We start from the raw sequence: 18,826 nt of genomic DNA, 5'->3' as shown, positions 1-18,826 counted from the left end.
CTGTCCGTGCTAACTCCGCTACCCCTGGCTTCGGCTCATCGAAGAGCAGCCGAGGGGTTCCTTTAACTAAGTAAGAGAAGCCTCGGACAGCAAGGCCGACCGAGCCGAGGGACTCCTACGCCTCCGGGATACGGATACCTCACTCGTCACCTTTGCACGGGGCAACTCACGCTTGGTGAAGCGGTTCAAATAGCCGACAGGCGAGTCTTAGTGCTCGAAATGAGGAAAAAACACGGCTCCGCGCCAAAAATACACACATGTTCAGGCCTCGGCAGCCACAATGAACAAGACACCGGCATTCAAGATGCCATCACGAACGGAGCTCCGGTTCCACCTCCGCGGGTACGAACAACCCCCCACATCAGGGGGCCCGCGGAGCAACGAGGCCCCCACAAGGCGAACGCCGCTGCAACCTTGCCCTCGCCCACGCCGATGCTCGAGGGGCGAGGACAAGTACAAAGAGCCGGAGGCCCGGAGCGCGGATGGTGGCGGTGATACCGTCGGCGACGGGGACTTCTCGAGCCGCCTCCACCTCGGTACCGACGACAGGGGCCGTCAGCCCATCGGCAGATCCCCACTCAGATCCTCCCGAACGAGCGGGGCACCGACCTCCGCGCGGAGGCGCCATACCGGTGCAAAGGCAGGACAGCCCCAGAAAACGAACGCCGCCCTAGCAACGCGCGACGTCTTGGGCGGTCCTCCCGTGCGCGCGGCGCGACAACCGCCCTTGCGGTAGGAGGGGGCGCCGGGAGCCAAGCCGACGAACCCAACGCGCTGAAGCTGACGACGCCCGCCATCGACCAGCCCCGCGTTGTCGAAGTCCGCCCCTCTCGCAGGGCCAGTGAGCGCCCTCTCCCTCAAATGCTGAAGGAGAGGCTGACCCACGAACCCGCGCGGGAGGTAGAGCTCCGGCCCAGCCCGTCCTCCGCCCCAGCGAGGATGATGAACATCCTTGAAGCTGAGGGCGGGACCAAGATCGCAGCCCGGCTTGCTTCTCCCCACCCAGGGGGCTGGTGGTCACCGTCTTGGGTGACCACCGACGAGGGGATGCAGCCGGGCTGACTGATGAAAATCCTTGAAGCCGAACGATGGCTGAAAGGTACCAACTTCCACGAAGTTGCGTTCCTCCAACGACAAGGAGGGACTGCGGGTGTTCCCCATCCGGGGGCTCGGAAGGTGGAAAGACACGATGCATGAGGGAGCGCGAAGACATGGTCGCTTTCCAAGGGGGTCACCCTCCTTTTAAAGGCGACTCTCCCTACCTGCGTACCCAGCCGTCGCGGGCTGAGTCTTCTCCAACACGCTCCAAGGTCCTCCCCCCATGGCGCGAGGGCCGGGTCCCACGCGTCATGCAAGCTGGCCCAGGGCAGAAGAATCCAAACCGCCGCGCGCGGTGCATGCAACTGCCCGGCGGTTACAAGCATTCCTCCACTTTCGCCCAGACCAGCGGGTGAAAGGGCGGGCAGCCATGCAGGCGGCATGCAACCGCGCCAAGTGGGCGCATCCCTCCGACTTCCAACGCACCCAGCATGGGGGCCCAGGCCCACGTGTCATTCAACTGGCGCGCCGGTTGCTACGTGCGAACGACTGCACCGCCACTTGCACCACTACCATGCCTCCTCGACTGCAGAACCAGTACCGCGACTCGAGGCAACCCTGCGTACGGCCCAGCAGTGCCAGCCAGGCGCGACGGTCAATACGGCCAAAAGTGGGCCGTCAGTAATGGTGGTGGCAGGCGGGCAGGAGCAGCGGTCACGTCGTCATCCAAGCTTACGTCCCATCCAGGGGCAGCGAGAGAACCCTCTCTCACGGCGTGAAGACGACGCGCCCGTGTTCCGTTCCTCGAACGGCTCGCGCACGCGCAACGGCCGCCTCGCGAACCACTCGCCCCGTCGCATTAAATCCGTGGTGGGACAGGCGGCGCCCCTGGCAGGAGAAGCGAGCGACGCTTCGCCTTCGCCATAATGACCGCGTCAGAAAAGGTACGCCACGTCATTCGATTTCGTATCCTTTTCCTTTTCCTCTTTCTCTCTCTTACAACAGGGACCGGGAAAGGGGGATACCCCGAAAAGGATCCTTCCCCGCGAAGGAAACAGGCCCCGAGCCTCCCTACTGATCAGAGGTTCGAAGGCTGGCCCCTCGGAGGGGTTCAACAGCCGCCTCAGAGCGCATGGGTTCCACGGCCACTACTAGTCAGAGGTTCGAAGGCCGGCCCCTCGGAAGGGTTCAACGGCTGCCTCAGGCCACTCGGGCTCCATGCCCACTACTGATCAGGGGTTCGTAGGCTAGCCCTCGAAGGGTTCACAGCCGCCTCAGACACAGAGCGAGGGATGACCCTGGGTACATTCGATACATAACCAAGGCTCGGGCTACGCTCCCGAGGTACCCTAGGACATTTCCAAGACCAGTGGGAACGATCTTGTAACGGAATCCCATCAGAGGGAGGCATCGAGCCCTCGGACCCCGTAGAAAGGGGACCGGGTCCGGCAGATCACCCGCAAGTACTTTTGGGCGCGCCTCCGGGCCTCTAGCCGACCCCTAACAAATGGGGCACGGACGTCCACTCGGATTACCCGCCAGCAGCTCACCAGAGACACCATGTTCGGCGCCCTCCGAGGGCAACATGGCGCTTTCCCCCCCTGCTCCTTGCGGAAAGGCGACGCAGGGGCGTATGTAAAAAAGTCGAGTATGTCCTTGACCGTCCTCTCGCCCTGTGCAGAGGCTTGGGGGCTGCTCTCGCAAACCCGGCTCCGGCCAAACCGTTGACAGCGTCAACATACCAGCCCGAGAACTTGGGACCCGACCGTGCACCCGGGCTACGGCCTGCTCGCATGAGGGAACGACCAGACCAGCCGAAGCATTGCGCGAGGCATTAAGACCTCGGAGGTGTCAAACCACTCCTCCGAGGCCTCGGGGGCTACACCCGGTGGGTGCGCTCGCGCGCACCCACCGGAATAAAACGCAACCGAGAAAGGCTGGTCCCCTTGCAAAAAAGTGCGACAAAAGCCTCCAAGCGAGTGTTAACACTCCCTTCGAGGCTCGGGGGCTACTATCGGGGACCATAATTAGGGGTACCCTCAAGCCTCCTAAATCTCAGCTGGTAACCCCCATCAGCACAAAGCTGCAAAGGCCTGATGGGTGCGACTAAGCCAAGGATCGGTCCATTCGAGGGACGCGATCACGCCTCGCCCGAGCCCAGCCTCGGGCAAGGGCAGCCGACCCCGGGGGATCTACGTCTCGCCCGAGGCCCCCCTCCAGCAACAGACACAGCTTCGGCTCGCCCGAGGCCCAGTCTTCACCAAGAAGCAACCTTGGCTAAATCGCCACGCCAACCGACCAAATCGCAGGGGCATTTAATGCAAAGGTGGTCTGACACCATTATCCTGACACACGCCCTCCAGTCGACAGAGCCGAAGTGACCGCAGTCACTTCGCCGCTCCACTGACCGGTCTGACAAGAGGACAGCGCCGCCTGCGCCGCACCGACTGCTGTACCACTCGACAGAGTGAGGCTGACAGCAGCCAAGCCTGGCCTCAGGCGCCATGGGAAACTCCGCTTCGCCCGACCCCAGGGCTCGGACTCGGGCTCAGCCCCGGAAGACGACGAACTCCACTTCGCCCGACCCCAGGGCTCGGACTCGGGCTCAGCCCCGGAAGACGATGAACTCCGCTTCGCCCGACCCCAGGGCTCGGACTCGGGCTCAGCCCTGGAAGACGACGAACTCCGCTCCGCCCGACCCCCGGGCTCGGACTCGGGCTCAGCCCCGGAAGACGACGAACTCTGCTTCGCCCGACCCCAGGGCTCGGACTCAGCCCTGGCCTTAGCCGACGGTCTCCGCCTCGCCCGACCCAGGGGCTCGGACTCGACCTTGGCCTCGGAAGACAGACTCGACCTCGACCTAGGAGGAGCCTCCACATCGCCCAACCTAGGGCACGGACCGACCACGTCAACAAGAGGCGCCATCATTACCCTACCCCAAGCTGACTCAGGCTACGGGGAACAAGACCGGCGTCCCATCTGGCTCGCTAGACAAGTAATGATGGCGCCCCTCACGCTCTATGACGACAGCGGCTCCCAGCCCCCTTACGGAAGCAAGAGGACGTCAGCAAGGACTCGACAGCCTCGACAGCTGTCCTTCCGCCATGCTCCAGCGCTCCTCCGACGGCCACGACACCACACGAACCGGGTGCCAAAACCTATCCGGCTGCCACGATGGCATGTACTTAGGGCGCTAGCTCTCCTCCGCTAGGCACGTTAGCACACTGCTACACCCCCCATTGTACACCTAGATCCTCTCCTTGCGCATATAAAAGGAAGGACCAGGGCCCTCTTACAGAGGGTTGGCCGCGCGGAGAAGGACGGGACGGCGCTCGCGTGAGGCCGCTCGCTCCCTCCCGCGTGGACGCTTGTAACCCCCTACTGCAAGCGCACCCGACCTGGGCGCTGGACAAACACGAAGGCCGCAGAATTTCCACCTCTCACGCCTGCCTCTCTCCCCCCTTCGCGCTCCGTCTCGCGCCGACCCATCTGGGCTGGGGCACGCGGCGACAATTTACTCGTCGGTCCAGGGACCCCGGGTTTTGAAACGCCGACAGGGATTATCCGCCATGCGGATTGCACTCTCATTATCACATAGAAGAGGAACTTTGGTTAATTTGTAACCATAGTTCCTAAGGGTTTGCCTCATCCAAAGCAATTGCACGCAACAATGGCCCGCGGCAATATACTCGGCTTCGGCGGTAGAAAGAGCTACAGAATTTTGCTTCTTTGAAGCCAAAGACACCAGAGATCTTCCCAAGCACTGGCAAGTCCTCGATGTGCTCTTTCTATTAATTTTACACCCTGCCCAATCGGCATCCGAATAACCAATTAAATCAAATGTGGATCCCCTGGGGTACCAAAGGCCAAACTTAGGAGAATAAACTAAATATCTCAAGATTCGTTTTACGGCCCTAAGGTGAACTTCCTTAGGATCGGCTTGGAATCTTGCACACATACATACAGAAAGCATAATATCCGTTCGAGATGCACATAAATATAGTAAAGAACCTATCATCGACCGGTATACCTTTTGATCTACAGATTTACCTCCCGTGTCGTGGTCGAGATGCCCATTAGTTCCCATGGGTGTCTTGATAGGTTTGGCATCCTTCATCCCAAACTTGTTTACAATGTCTTGAATATACTTCGTTTGGCTAATGAAGGTGCCCACTTGGAGTTGCTTCACTTGAAATCCTAATAAGTACTTCAACTCCCCCATCATTGACATCTCGAATTTTTGTGTCATGATCCTACTAAATTCCTCACATGTAGATTCGTTAGTAGACCCAAATATGATATCATCAACATAAATTTGGCATACAAACAAATCATTTGCAAGAGTTTTAGTAAATAGAGTAGGATCGGCCTTTCCGACTTTGAAGCCATTATCTATAAGAAAATCTCTTAGGCATTCATACCATGCTCTTGGGGCTTGCTTGAGCCCATAAAGCGCCTTAGAGAGTCTATAAACATGGTTGGGATACTCATTGTCTTCAAAGCCGGGAGGTTGCTCAACATAGACTTCCTCCTTGATTGGTCCATTGAGGAAGGCACTTTTCACGTCCATTTGATAAAGCTTAAAGCCATGGTAAGTAGCATAGGCAAGTAATATTCGAATTGACTCTAGCCTAGCTACGGGTACATAGGTTTCACCGAAATCCAAACCTTCGACTTGTTAATATCCCTTGGCCACAAGTCGGGCTTTGTTCCTTGTCACCACACCATGCTCATCTTGTTTGTTGCGAAAGACCCATTTGGTTCCTACAACATTTTGGTTAGGACGTGGAACTAAATGCCATACCTCATTCCTTATGAAATTGTTGAGCTCCTCTTGCATTGCCACCACCCAATCCGAATCTTGAAGTGCTTCCTCTACCCTGTGTGGCTCAATAGAGGAAACAAAATAGTAATGTTCACAAAAATGAGCAACACGAGATCGAGTAGTTACCCCCTTTTGAATATCGCCGAGGATGGTGTTCACGGGGTGATCTCGTTGGATTGCTTGGTGGACTCTTGGGTGTGGCGGCCTTGGAACTTGTTCATCTTCCTCATCTTGATCATGGGCATCTTCCCCTTGATTATTGCTCTCCTCTTGAGGTGGCTCATCTTCTTGCTCTTCTTCTTCATCATCTTGAGCCCCATCCTCATCTTGAGTTGGTGGAGATGCTTGCATGGAGGAAGATGGTTGATCTTGTGCTTGTGGAGGCTCTTCGGATTCCTTAGGACATACATCCCCAATGGACATGTTCCTTAGCGCGACGCACAGAGCCTCTTCATCATCTAGCTCATCAAGATCAACTTGCTCTACTTGAGAGCCGTTAGTCTCATCAAACACAATGTCACAAGAAACTTCAACTAGTCCATAGGACTTGTTAAAGACTCTATATGCCCTTGTGTTTGAATCATAACCTAGTAAAAAGCCTTCTACTGCCTTAGGAGCAAATTTAGATTTTCTACCTCTTTTAACAAGAATAAAGCATTTGCTACCAAAGACTCTAAATTATGAAACATTGGGCTTTTTACCGGTTAGGAGTTCGTATGATGTCTTCTTGAGGATTCGGTGTAGATATAACCGGTTGATGGCGTAGCAGGCGGCGTTGACCGCCTCGGCCCAAAACCGATCCAAAGTCTTGTATTCATCAAGCATGGTCCTTGCCATGTCCAATAGAGTTCTATTCTTCCTCTCCACTACACCATTTTGTTGTGGCGTGTAGGGAGAAGAGAACACATGCTTTATGCCCTCCTCCTCAAGGAAGCCTTCAATTTGAGAATTCTTGAACTCCGTCCCGTTATCGCTTCTAATCTTTTTGATCCTTAAGCCGAACTCATTTTGAGCTCGTCTCAAGAATCCTTTCAAAGTTTATTGGGTGTGAGATTTTTCCTGCAAAAAGAATACCCAAGTGAAGCGAGAATAATCATCCACAATAACTAGACAGTACTTACTCCCGTCGATGCTAATGTAAGCAATTGGGCCGAATAGATCCATATGTAGGAGCTCGAGTGGCCTGTCAGTTGTCATGATGTTCTTGTGTGGATGATGAACACCAACTTGCTTCCCTGCCTGACATGCGCTACAAATCCTGTCTTTCTCAAAATGAACATTTGTTAGTCCCAAAATGTGTTCTCCCTTTAGAAGTTTGTGAAGATTCTTCATTCCAACATGTGCTAGTCAACGATGCCAGAGCCAGCCCATGTTAGTCTTAGCAATTAAGCAAGTGTCGAGTTCAGCTCTATCAAAATCTACTAAGTATAGCTGACCCTCTAACACTCCCTTAAATGCTACTAAATCATCACTTCTTCTAAAGACAGTAACACCTATATCTGTAAAAAGACAGTTGTAACCCATTTTACATAATTGCGAAACTGAAAGCAAGTTATAGTCTAAAGAATCTACAAGAAAAATGTTGGAAATGGAATGGTCAGGTGATATAGCAATTTTACCCAATCCTTTGACCAAACCTTGATTTCCATCCCTGAATGTGATCGCTCTTTGGGGATCTTGGTTTTTCTCATAGGAGGAGAACATCTTCTTCTCCCCTATCATATGGTTTGTGCACCCGCTATCGATGATCCAACTTGAGCCTCCGGATGCATAAACCTACAAAACAAATTTAGTTCTTGATTTTAGGTACCCAAACGGTTTTGGGTCATTTGACATTAGATACAAGAACTTTGGGTACCCAAACACAAGTCTTTGATCCCTTGTGTTTGCCCCCAACATACTTGGCAACTACCTTGCCGGATTTGTTAGTCAAAACATAAGATGCATCAAAAGTTTTAAATGAAATGTTAGAATCATTTGATGCAATTTGAGTTTTCTTCTTAGGCAATTTTGCATGGGTTGATTGCCTAGAGCTAGATGTCTCACCCTTATACATAAAAGCATGATTAGGGCCAGAGTGAGACTTCCTAGAGTGAATTCTCCTAATTTTGTGCTCGGGATAACAGGTAGGGTACAAAATGTAACCCTCGTTATCCTGAGGCATGAGAGCCTTGCCCTTAACAAAGTTAGACAATCTTTTAGGAGGGGCATTAAGTTTGACATTGTCTCTCTTTTGGAAGCCAATGCCATCCTTGATGCCAGGGCGTCTCCCACTATAGAGCATGCTTCTAGCAAATTTAAATTTTTCATTTTCTAAGTCATGCTCATTAATTTTGGCATTAAGTTGAGCTATGTGATCATTTTGTTTCTTAATTAAAGCTAGGTGATCATGAATAGCATCAACATTAATGTCTCTACATCTAGTGCAAATGGAAACATGCTCAACGGTAGATGTAGAGGGTTTGCAAGATTTTAGTTCAACAATCTTAGCATGTAAAATGTCATTTTCACTTCTAAGATTGGAAATGGAAGTATTGCAAACATCTAAGTCTTTAACCTTAGCAATCAATTTTTCATTGTCAATCCTAAGGCTAGCAAGAGAAGCATTCAATTTCTCAATCTTAGCAATAGAAATAGCATGATCATTTTTAAGATTGGCAATTGAATCATCACTAACATTTGAATCAACCTTAGCAATAAATCTAGCATTCTCATTTCTAAGGTTGGTTATAACATCATGGCATGTGCTTAGCTCACTAGATAGTTTGTCACATTTTTCTACTTCTAGAGCATAAGCATTTTTGACCTTAACATGCTTCTTGTTTTCCTTAATTAGGAAGTCCTCTTGGCTATCCAAGAGTTCATCCTTCTCATGAATAGCACTAATCAATTCATTTAACTTTTCTTTTTGTTGCATGTTTAGGTTGGCAAAAAGGGTGAGCAAATTTTCCTCCTCATCACTAGAATTATCCTCATCACTAGATGTTGCATATTTAGTGGAGGATTTTGATTTTACCTTCTTCCTTTTGCCGTCCTTTGCCATGAGGCACTTGTGGCCGACGTTGGGGAAGAGGAGGCCCTTGGTGACGGCGATGTTGGCGGCGTCCTCGTCGGAGGAGGAGTTGGTGGGGCTCTCGTCGGAGTCCCATTCGCAGCACACATGAGCATCGCCGCCCCTCTTCTTGTGATACCTCTTCTTTTCTCTCCTCTTACCCTTCTTATCGTTATCCCTGTCACTGTCACTTGATAATGCACATTTTGCAATAAAGTGACCGGGCTTACCACACTTGTAGCACACTTTCTTGGAGTGGGATTTGTAGTCCTTCCCCCTCCTTTGCTTGAGGATTTGGCGGAAGCTCTTGATGATGAGCGCCATCTCCTCATTGTCGAGCTTGGAGGCGTCAATGGGGAGTCTACTTGATGTAGACTCTTCCTTCATCTCCTTCGCTGCTTCGAATGCGATCGGTTGTGCCTCGGGCATGGAGGAGTCGCCTTGCTCGATGATTTTCCTTGAGCCTTTGATCATCAACTCAAATCTCACAAATTTTCCTATAACTTCCTTGGGAGACATTAACTTATATCTAGGATCACCACAAATTAATTGTACTTGCATAGGATTAAGAAATACTAGTGATCTTAGAATAACCTTGACAATTTCATGGTCGTCCCATTTGGAGCTCCCGAGGTTGCGCACTTGATTGACCAAGGTCTTTAGCCGGTTGTACATGGCTTGAGGGTCCTCGCCTTGGTTGAGTCGGAACCGACCGAGCTCCCCCTCGATCATCTCCCGCTTGGTGATTTTGGTCACCTCATCTCCTTCGTGTGCGGTCTTGAGTACGTCCCAAACCTTCTTGGCGCTCTTCAACCCTTGCACCTTATTATACTCCTCTCGACTTAGAGAGGTGAGGAGTATAGTGGTGGCTTGTGAGTTGAAGTGCTCGATTTGGGCCACCTCGTCCTCATCGTAATCTTCATCCCCTACGGATGGTACCTGTACACCAAACTCAACAACATCACATATACTTTTGTGGAGTGAGGTTAGGTGATATCTCATCATATCACTCCACCTAGAATGTCGGTGGTTTGCCTAATGGGATGGAAAGTAATGGAGTATGTTTAGGAATGCGAGGATAGCGTAGGGGAATCTTACTATACTTCTTGCGCTCTTGGCGCTTAGAAGTGACGGACGCGGCGTCGGATCCGGATGTAGAGGGCGATGAAGAGTCGGTCTCGTAGTAGACCACTTTCTTAATTTTCTTCTTCTTCTTGCCACTCTTGTGCGATCAAATGCGTGAAGGGGATCCATCCTTCTTGTTGTTGGCGGACTCCCTTGATGGAGCCTTCTTGTGGCTTGTAGCGGTCTTCTCACCGCCGATCACCAAATTCTTGGCGTGATCTCCCGACATCACTTCGAGCGGTTAAGCTCTAATGAAGCACCGGGCTCTGATACCAATTGAAAGTTGCCTAGAGGGGGGTGAATAGGGCGAATCTGAAATTTACAAACTTAAGCACAACTACAAGCCGGGTTAGCGTTAGAAATATGAGCGAGTCCGAGAGAGAGGGCGCAAAAACAAATCGCAAGCAAATAAAGAGTGAGACACAATGATTTGTTTTACCGAGGTTCGGTTCTTGCAAACCTACTCCCCGTTGAGGTGGTCACAAAGACCGGGTCTATTTCAACCCTTTCCCTCTCTCAAACGGTCACTTAGACCGAGTGAGCTTCTCTTCTCAATCAAACGGGACACAACGTCCCCGCCAGGACCACCACACAATTGGTGTCTCTTGCCTCAGTTACAATTGAGTTGATCACAAGAAAGAATGAGAAAAAGAAGCAATCCAAGCGCAAGAGCTCAAATGAACACAAGTCACTCTCTCTAGTCACTAATTGATTGGGAATGATCTATGGACTTGGGAGAGGATTTGATCTCTTTGGTGTGTCTTGTAATGCTATAGCTCTTGTAAGGTGTGGGAATTCAGAAAACTTGGATGCTTTGAAGTGTGGGTGGTTGGGGGTATTTATAACCCCAACCACCAAACTAGCCGTTTGATGAAGGCTGCTGTCGCATGGCGCACCGGACAGTCCGGTGCGCCACCGGACACTGTCCGGTGCGCCTGCCATGTCATCCGGTCGTTGGATTCTGACCGTTGGAGCTTATGTCTTCTGGGCCACCGGACAGTCCGGTGGTGCACCGGACAGGTCCTGTAGACTGCCCGGTGCGCCTTTCTGGCGCGTACCTGACTTATGTGCGCACTGTAGCGCATTTAATGCGGTTGCAGGCGACCGTTGGCGCGGAAGTAGCCGTTGCTCCGCTGGCACACCGGATAGTCCGGTGCGCCACCGGACACTGTCCGGTGCTACACCGGACAGTCCGGGGAATTATAGCAGAGCGGCCTCCAGAATTCCCGAAGGTGGCAAGTTCGGAGTTGGTGTCCCTGGTGCACCGGACAGTCCGATGCGCCAGACCAGGGCACACTTTGGCTGACTTTTAGCTCTTTATATTTGAATCCTTTCTCGGTCTTTTTATTGGTTTGTTGTGAACCTTTGGCACCTGTAGAACTCATAATCTAGAGCAAACTAGTTAGTCCAATTATTTGTGTTGGGCAATTCAACCACCAAAATCAATTTAGGAAAAGGTGTAAGCCTATTTCCCTTTCAGTTATCCTGAACCATGGGAGCCTTGCCCGTAACAAAGTTAGACAGTTTCTTAGGGGCTTTAAGCTTGACATTGTCTCCCTTTTGGAAGCCAATGCCATCCTTAATGCTTGGGCGTCTCCCACTATAGAGCATGCTTCTAGCAAATTTGATTTTTTTCATTTTCTAAGTCATGCTCATTAATTTTGGCACTAAGTTGAGCTATGTGATCATTTTGTTGTTTAATTAGAGCTAGGTGATCATGAATAGCATCAACATTAATGTCTCTACATCTAGTGCAAATAGTAACATGCTCAACGGTAGATGTAGAGGGTTTGCAAGTATTTAATTCAACAATCTTAGCATGTAAAATAGCATTCTCATCTCTAAGATTGGAAATAGAAACTTTGCAAACATTTAAATCTTTAGCCTTAGCAATTAATTTTTCATTCTCAATTTTAAGGCTAGAGAGAGATGCATTCAATTTGTCAATCTTATCAATCAAATTAGCATTATCATTTCTAAGGTTGACAAGAGAATCGTCACTAACATTTAATTTCTCAACCTTAGCAATCAATTTATCATTTTCAAATCTAAGGTTGGAAATAGTGTCATGGCAAGTGCTTAGCTTACTAGTTAATTTTTCACATTTTTCTACTTCCTGAGCATAAGCATTTTTAACCTTAACATGCTTCTTATTTTCTTTAATTAGGAAGTCCTCTTGGCTATCCAAGAGTTCATCCTTCTCATGAATAACTCTTATTAATTCATTTAAGTTTTCCTTTTGTTGCATGTTGAGGTTGGCAAAAAGAGCAAGCAAATTATCCTCATAATCACTAGAGTTATCCTCATCACTAGATGTTGCATATTTAGTGGAGGCTCTAGATTTTACCTTCTTTTTGCCGTCTCTTGCCATGAGACACTTGTGGTCGACGTTTGGGAAGAGGAGACCCTTGTTGACGGCGATGTTGGCAGCATCCTCGTCGGAGGAGGAGTCGGTGGAGCTCTCATCGGAGTCCCACTCCCGACAAACATGGGCATCACCGCCCTTCTTCTTGTAGTATCTCTTCTTCTTCTTCTTTCCCCTCTTGTCGTCGCCCCTGTCACTATCACTAGATAATGGACATTTTGTAATAAAATGATCGGGCTTACCACATTTGTAGCAAACCTTCTTGGAGCGGGGTTTATAATCCTTCCCCCTCCTTTGCTTGAGGATTTGGCGAAAGCTTTTGATGATTAAAGCCATTTCCTCGTTGTCGAGTTTGGAGGCGTCGATGGGAAGCCTACTTGACGTAGACTCTTCCTTCTTCTCTCCCGTCGCTTTGAAGGCGACGGGTTGCACCTCGGGTGTGGAGGTGGCGCCTTGCTCGATGATTTTCTTGGAGCCATTGATCATTAATTCAAAGCTCACAAATTTTCATATAACCTCCTCGGGAGACATTAGCTTGTATCTAGGATCACCAAAAATTAATTGAACTTGTGTAGGATTAAGAAAAACAAGTGATCTTAGAATAACCTTGACCATCTCATGGTCATCCCATTTGGTGCTTGAAAGTCGCCTAGAGGGGGGGTGAATAGGGTGAATCTGAATTTTATAAACTTAAGCACAACTACAAGCCGGGTTAGCGTTAGAAATATAAATGAGTCCGGGAGAGAGGGCGCAAAACAAATCATGGGCGAATAAAGAGCAAGACACGATGATTTGTTTTACCGAGGTTCGGTTCTTGCAAACCTACTCCCCGTTGAGGTGGTCACAAAGACCGGGACTCTTTCAACCCTTTCCCTCTCTCAAACGGTCACTTAGACCGAGTGAGCTTCTTCTTCTCAATCAACCGGGACATAAAGTCCCCGCAAGGACCACCACACAATTGGTGTCTCTTGCCTCGGTTACAATTGAATTGATCACAAAAGAATGAGAAAGAAAAGAAGCAATCCAAGCGCAAGAGCTCAAATGAACACAACAAATCTCTCTCTCTCTAATCACTGAAGCTTTGTGTGGAGTTGGGAGAGGATTTGATCTCTTTGGTGTGTCTTGTATTGAATGCTATAGCTCTTGTAAGGTGTAGAAGTGTAGAAACTTGGATGCCATTGAATGTGGGGTGGTTGGGGTATTTATAGCCCCAACCACCAAAAGTGGCCGTTGGGAGGCTGCTGTCGCATGGCGCACCGGACAGTCCGGTGCGCCACCGGACACTGTCCGGTGCGCCAGCCACGTCAGCGGGCCGTTGGGTTCCGACTGTTGGAGCTCTGGCTGGTGGGGCCGCCTGGCTGTCCGGTGGTGCACCGGACAGGTCCTGTAGACTGTCCGGTGCGCCTTCTGCGCGTGCTCTGTCCTCTGCGCGCGCAGGCGCGCATTAAATGTGTTGCAGTCGACCGTTGGGCGTGAAGTAGTCATTGCTCCGCTGGCACACCAGACAGTCCGGTGAATTATAGCAGAGCACCCCTCCATTTTCCCGAAGGTGGCAAGTTCAGCTTCGAGTTCCCTGGCACACCGGACAGTCCGGTGCGCCAGACCAGGGTGCCTTTGGGTTGTCTTTTGCTCTCTTTGTTTGAACCCTATCTTGGTCTTTTTATTGGCTTATTGTGAACCTTTAGCACCTGTAGAACTCATAGACTAGAGCAAACTAGTTAGTCCAAATATTTGTGTTGGGCAATTCAACCACCAAAATCAATTTAGGAAAAGGTGTAAGCCTATTTCCCTTTCAATCTCCCCCTTTTTGGTGATTGATGCCAACACAAACCAAAGAAAATATAGAAGTGTACAATTGAACTAGTTTGCATAATTGTAAGTGCAAAGGTTACTTAGAATTGAGCCAATATAAATTCTCATAAGATATGCATGGATTGTTTCTTTTATTTTTATCATTTTGGACCACGCTTGCACCACATGTTTTGTTTTTGCAAATTCTTTTGTAAATTCTTTTCAAAGTACTTTTGCAAATAGTCAAAGGTAAATGAATAAGATTTTGAGAAGCATTTTCTATATTTGAAATTTTCTCCCCCTGTTTCAAATGCTTTTCCTTTGACTAAACAAAACTCCCCCTTAATAAAATCCTCCTCTTTGTGTTCAAGAGGGTTTTAGATATTAGTTTTTAAAGATGGTGTTCCAATTTGAAATTCTATCAAGAATAAGATACCAATTGGAAAACACTATACTAATTGAAAAAATTCATCATTTTTCAAGACCTTTTAAATTTTGAGAAATTGGTGGTGGTGCGGTCCTTTTGCTTTGGGCTAATACTTTCCCCCCCTTTGGCATGAATCGCCAAAAACGGATACTTTGAGTGAAATATAAGCTCTTCTTACTACTTTCTCCCCCTTTGGCAAACAAAATATGAGTGAAGATTATACCAAAGACGGAGAGAAGCTTGGAGCGACGACGAAGGATGAGTAGAGTGGAGTGGAAGCCTTTGTCTTCGCCGAAGACTCCATTTCCCTTTCAATCTATGACTTGGTTTGAAATACACTTGAAAACACATTAGTCATAGCAAAGAAAGAGACATGATCAAAGGTATATTGATGAGCTATATGTGCAAGACATCAAAAGAAATTCCTAGAATCAAGAATATTTAGCTCATGCCTAAGTTTGTTAAAAGATTGCTCATCTAGTGGCTTGGTAAAGATATCGGCTAATTGTTCCTTGGTGTTAATATATGCAATCTCGATATCTCCCTTTTGTTGGTGATCCCTTAGAAAATGATATAGAATGGCTATGTGTTTAGTGCGGCTATGCTCAATGGGATTATCCACCATGCGGATTGCACTCTCATTATCACATAGAAGAGGAACTTTGGTTAATTTGTAACCATAGTCCCTAAGGGTTTGCCTCATCCAAAGCAATTGTGCGCAACAATGGCCTGCGGCAATTTACTCGGCTTCAGCGGTAGAGAGAGCTACGAAATTTTGCTTCTTTGAAGCCCAAGACACCAGAGACCTTCCCAAGAACTGGCAAGTCCCCGATGTGCTCTTTCTATTAATTTTACACCCCACCCAATCAGCATCCGAATAACCAATTAAATCGAATGTGGATCCCCTAGGATACCAAAGCCCAAACTTAGGAGTATAAACTAAATATCTCAAGATTCGTTTTACGGCCGTAAGGTGAGCTTCCTTAGGGTCGGCTTGGAATCTTGCACACATGCATACGGAAAGCATAATATCTGGTCGAGATGCACATAAATAGAGTAAAGAACCTATCATCGACCGGTATACCTTTTGATCTACGGATTTAGCTCCCGTGTCGAGGTCGAGATGCCCATTGGTTCCCATGGGTGTCTTGATGGGCTTGGCATCCTTCATCCCAAACTTGTTTAGAATGTTTTGAATATACTTCGTTTGGCTAATGAAGGTGCCCTCTTGTAGTTGCTTCACTTGAAATCCCAAAAAGTACTTCAACTCCCCCATCATCGACATCTCGAATTTCTGTGTCATGATCCTACTAAATTCCTCACATGTAGATTCGTTAGTAGACCCAAATATAATATCATCAACATAAATTTGGCATACAAACAAATCGTTGTCAAGAGTTTTAGTAAATAAAGTAGGATCGGCCTTTCCGACTTTGAAGCCATTATCTATTAGGAAATCTCTTAGGCATTCATACCATGCTCTTGGGGCTTGCTTGAGCCCATAAAGCGCCTTAGAGAGCCTATAAACATGGTTAGGATACTCACTGTCTTCAAAGCCAGGAGGTTGCTCAACATAGACCTGTTCCTTGATTGGTCCATTGAGGAAGGCACTTTTCACATCCATTTGGTAAAGCTTAAAGCCATGGTAAGTAGCATAGGCAAGTAAAATGCGAATTGATTCTAGCCTAGCTACGGGTGCATAGGTTTCACCGAAATCCAAACCTTCGACTTTTGAATACCCCTTGGCCACAAGTCGGGCTTTGTTCCTTGTCACCACACCATGCTCATCTTGTTTGTTGCGGAAGACCCACTTGGTTCCTACAACATTTTGGTTAGGACGTGGAACTAAATGACATACCTCATTCCTAGTGAAGTTGTTGAGCTCCTCTTGCATCGCCATCACCCAATCCGAATCTTGAAGTGCTTCCTCTACCTTGTGTGGCTCAATAGAGGAAACAAAAGAGTAATGTTCACAAAAATGAGCAACACGAGATAGAGTAGTTACCCCCTTTTGAATATCGCCGAGGATGGTGTTCACGGGGTGATCTCGTTGGATTGCTTGGTGGACTCTTGGGTGTGGCGGTCGTGGAACTTGTTCATCTTCCTCATCTTGATCATGGGCATCTCCCCCTTGATCATTGCTCTCCTCTTGAGTTGGCTCAACTTATTGATCTTCTCCTTCATTATTTTGAGCCTCATCCTCATCTTGAGTTGGTGGACATGCTTGCATGGAGGAAGATGGTTGATCTTGTGCATTTGGAGGCTCTTCGGATTCCTTAGGACACACATCCCCAATGGACATGTTCCTTAGCGCAACGCACAGAGCCTCTTCATCACCTATCTCATCAAGATCAACTTGCTCTATTTGAGAGTCGTTAGTCTCATCAAACACAATGTCACAAGAAACTTCAACTAGTCCAGAAGACTTGTTAAAGACTCTATATGCCCTTGTGTTTGAATCATATCCTAGTAAAAAGCCTTCTACAGCCTTAGGAGCAAATTTAGGTTTTCTACCTCTTTTAACAAGAATAAAGCATTTGCTACCAAAGACTCTAAAATATGAAACATTGGGCTTTTTGCCGATTAGGAGTTCATAAGATGTCTTCTTGAGGATTCGGTGTAGATACAACCGGTTGATGGCGTAGGAGGCGGTGTTGACCGCCTCGGCCCAAAACCGATCCGAAGTCTTGTACTCATCAAGCATGGTTCTTGCCATGTCCAATAGAGTTCGATTCTTCCTCTCCACTACACCATTTTGTTGTGGCGTGTAAGGAGAGGAGAACTCATGCTTGATGCCCTCCTCCTCAAGGAAGCCTTCATTTTGAGAGTTCTTGAACTCCGTCCCGTTGTCGCTTCTAATCTTTTTGATCCTCAAGCCGAACTCATTTTGAGCCCGTCTCAAGAATCCCTTTAAGGTCTCTTGGGTATGATATTTTTCCTGCAAAAAGAACACCCAAGTGAAGCGAGAATAATCATCCACAATTACAAGACAATACTTACTCCCGCTGATGCTTATATAAGCTATCGGGCCGAATAGATCCATGTGGAGTAGCTCAAGCAGCCTGTCGGTCGTCATGATGTTCTTGTGTGGATGATGAACACCAACTTGCTTCCCTGCCTGACATGCGCTACAAATCCTGTCTATTTCAAAATGAACATTTGTTAGTCCCAAAATGTGTTCTCCCTTTAGAAGCTTGTGAAAGTTCTTCATTCCAACATGTGCTAGTCGGCGATGCCAGAGCCAGCCCATATTAGCTTAGCAATTAAACAAGTGTCGAGTTCAGCTCTATCAAAATCTACTAAGTATAGCTGACCCTCTAACACTCCCTTAAATGCTATTGAATCATCACTTCTTCTAAAGACAGTAACACCTATATCCGTAAAAAGACAGTTGTAACCCATTTGACATAATTGAGAAACTGAAAGCAAGTTGTAGTCTAAAGAATCTACAAGAAAAATATTTGAAATGGAATGGTCAGGAGATATAGCAATTTTACCCAATCCTTTGACCAAACCTTGATTTCCATCCCCGAATGTGATAGCTCGTTGGGGATCTTGGTTTTCTCATAGGAGGAGAACATCTTCTTCTCCCCTGTCATGTGGTTTGTGCACCCGCTATCGATGATCCAACTTGAGCCCCCGGATGCATAAACCTAAAAAACAATTTTAGTTCTTGTTTTTAGGTACCCAAACAGTTTTGGGTCCTTTGACATTAGATACAAGAACTTTGGGTACCCAAACACAAGTCTTTGATCCCTTGTGTTTGCCCCCAACATACTTGGCAACTACCTTGCTAGATTTGTTAGTCAAAACATAAGATGCATCAAAAGTTTTAAATGACATGTTAGAATTATTTGATGCAATAGGAGTTTTCCTCTTAGGCAACTTAGCACGAGTTGATTGCCTAGAGCTAGATGTCTCACCCTTATACATAAAAGCATGATTAGGGCCAGAGTGAGACTTCCTAGAGTGAATTCTCCTAATTTTGCTCTCGGGATAACCGACAGGGTACAAAATGTAACCCTCGTTATCCTGAGGCATGGGAGCCTTGCCCTTTACAAAATTAGACAATCTTTTAGGAGGGGCATTAAGTTTGACATTGTCCCCCTTTTGAAAGCCAATGCCATCCTTGATGCCAGGGCGTCTCCCACTATAGAGCATGCTTCTAGCAAATTTAAATTTTTCATTTTCTAAGTCATGCTC

Source organism: Zea mays, chromosome 1, assembly GCF_902167145.1.
Source record: "Zea mays cultivar B73 chromosome 1, Zm-B73-REFERENCE-NAM-5.0, whole genome shotgun sequence".
NCBI classification, from domain to species: Eukaryota; Viridiplantae; Streptophyta; class Magnoliopsida; order Poales; family Poaceae; genus Zea; species Zea mays.
This window is presented reverse-complemented; position numbering follows the sequence as displayed.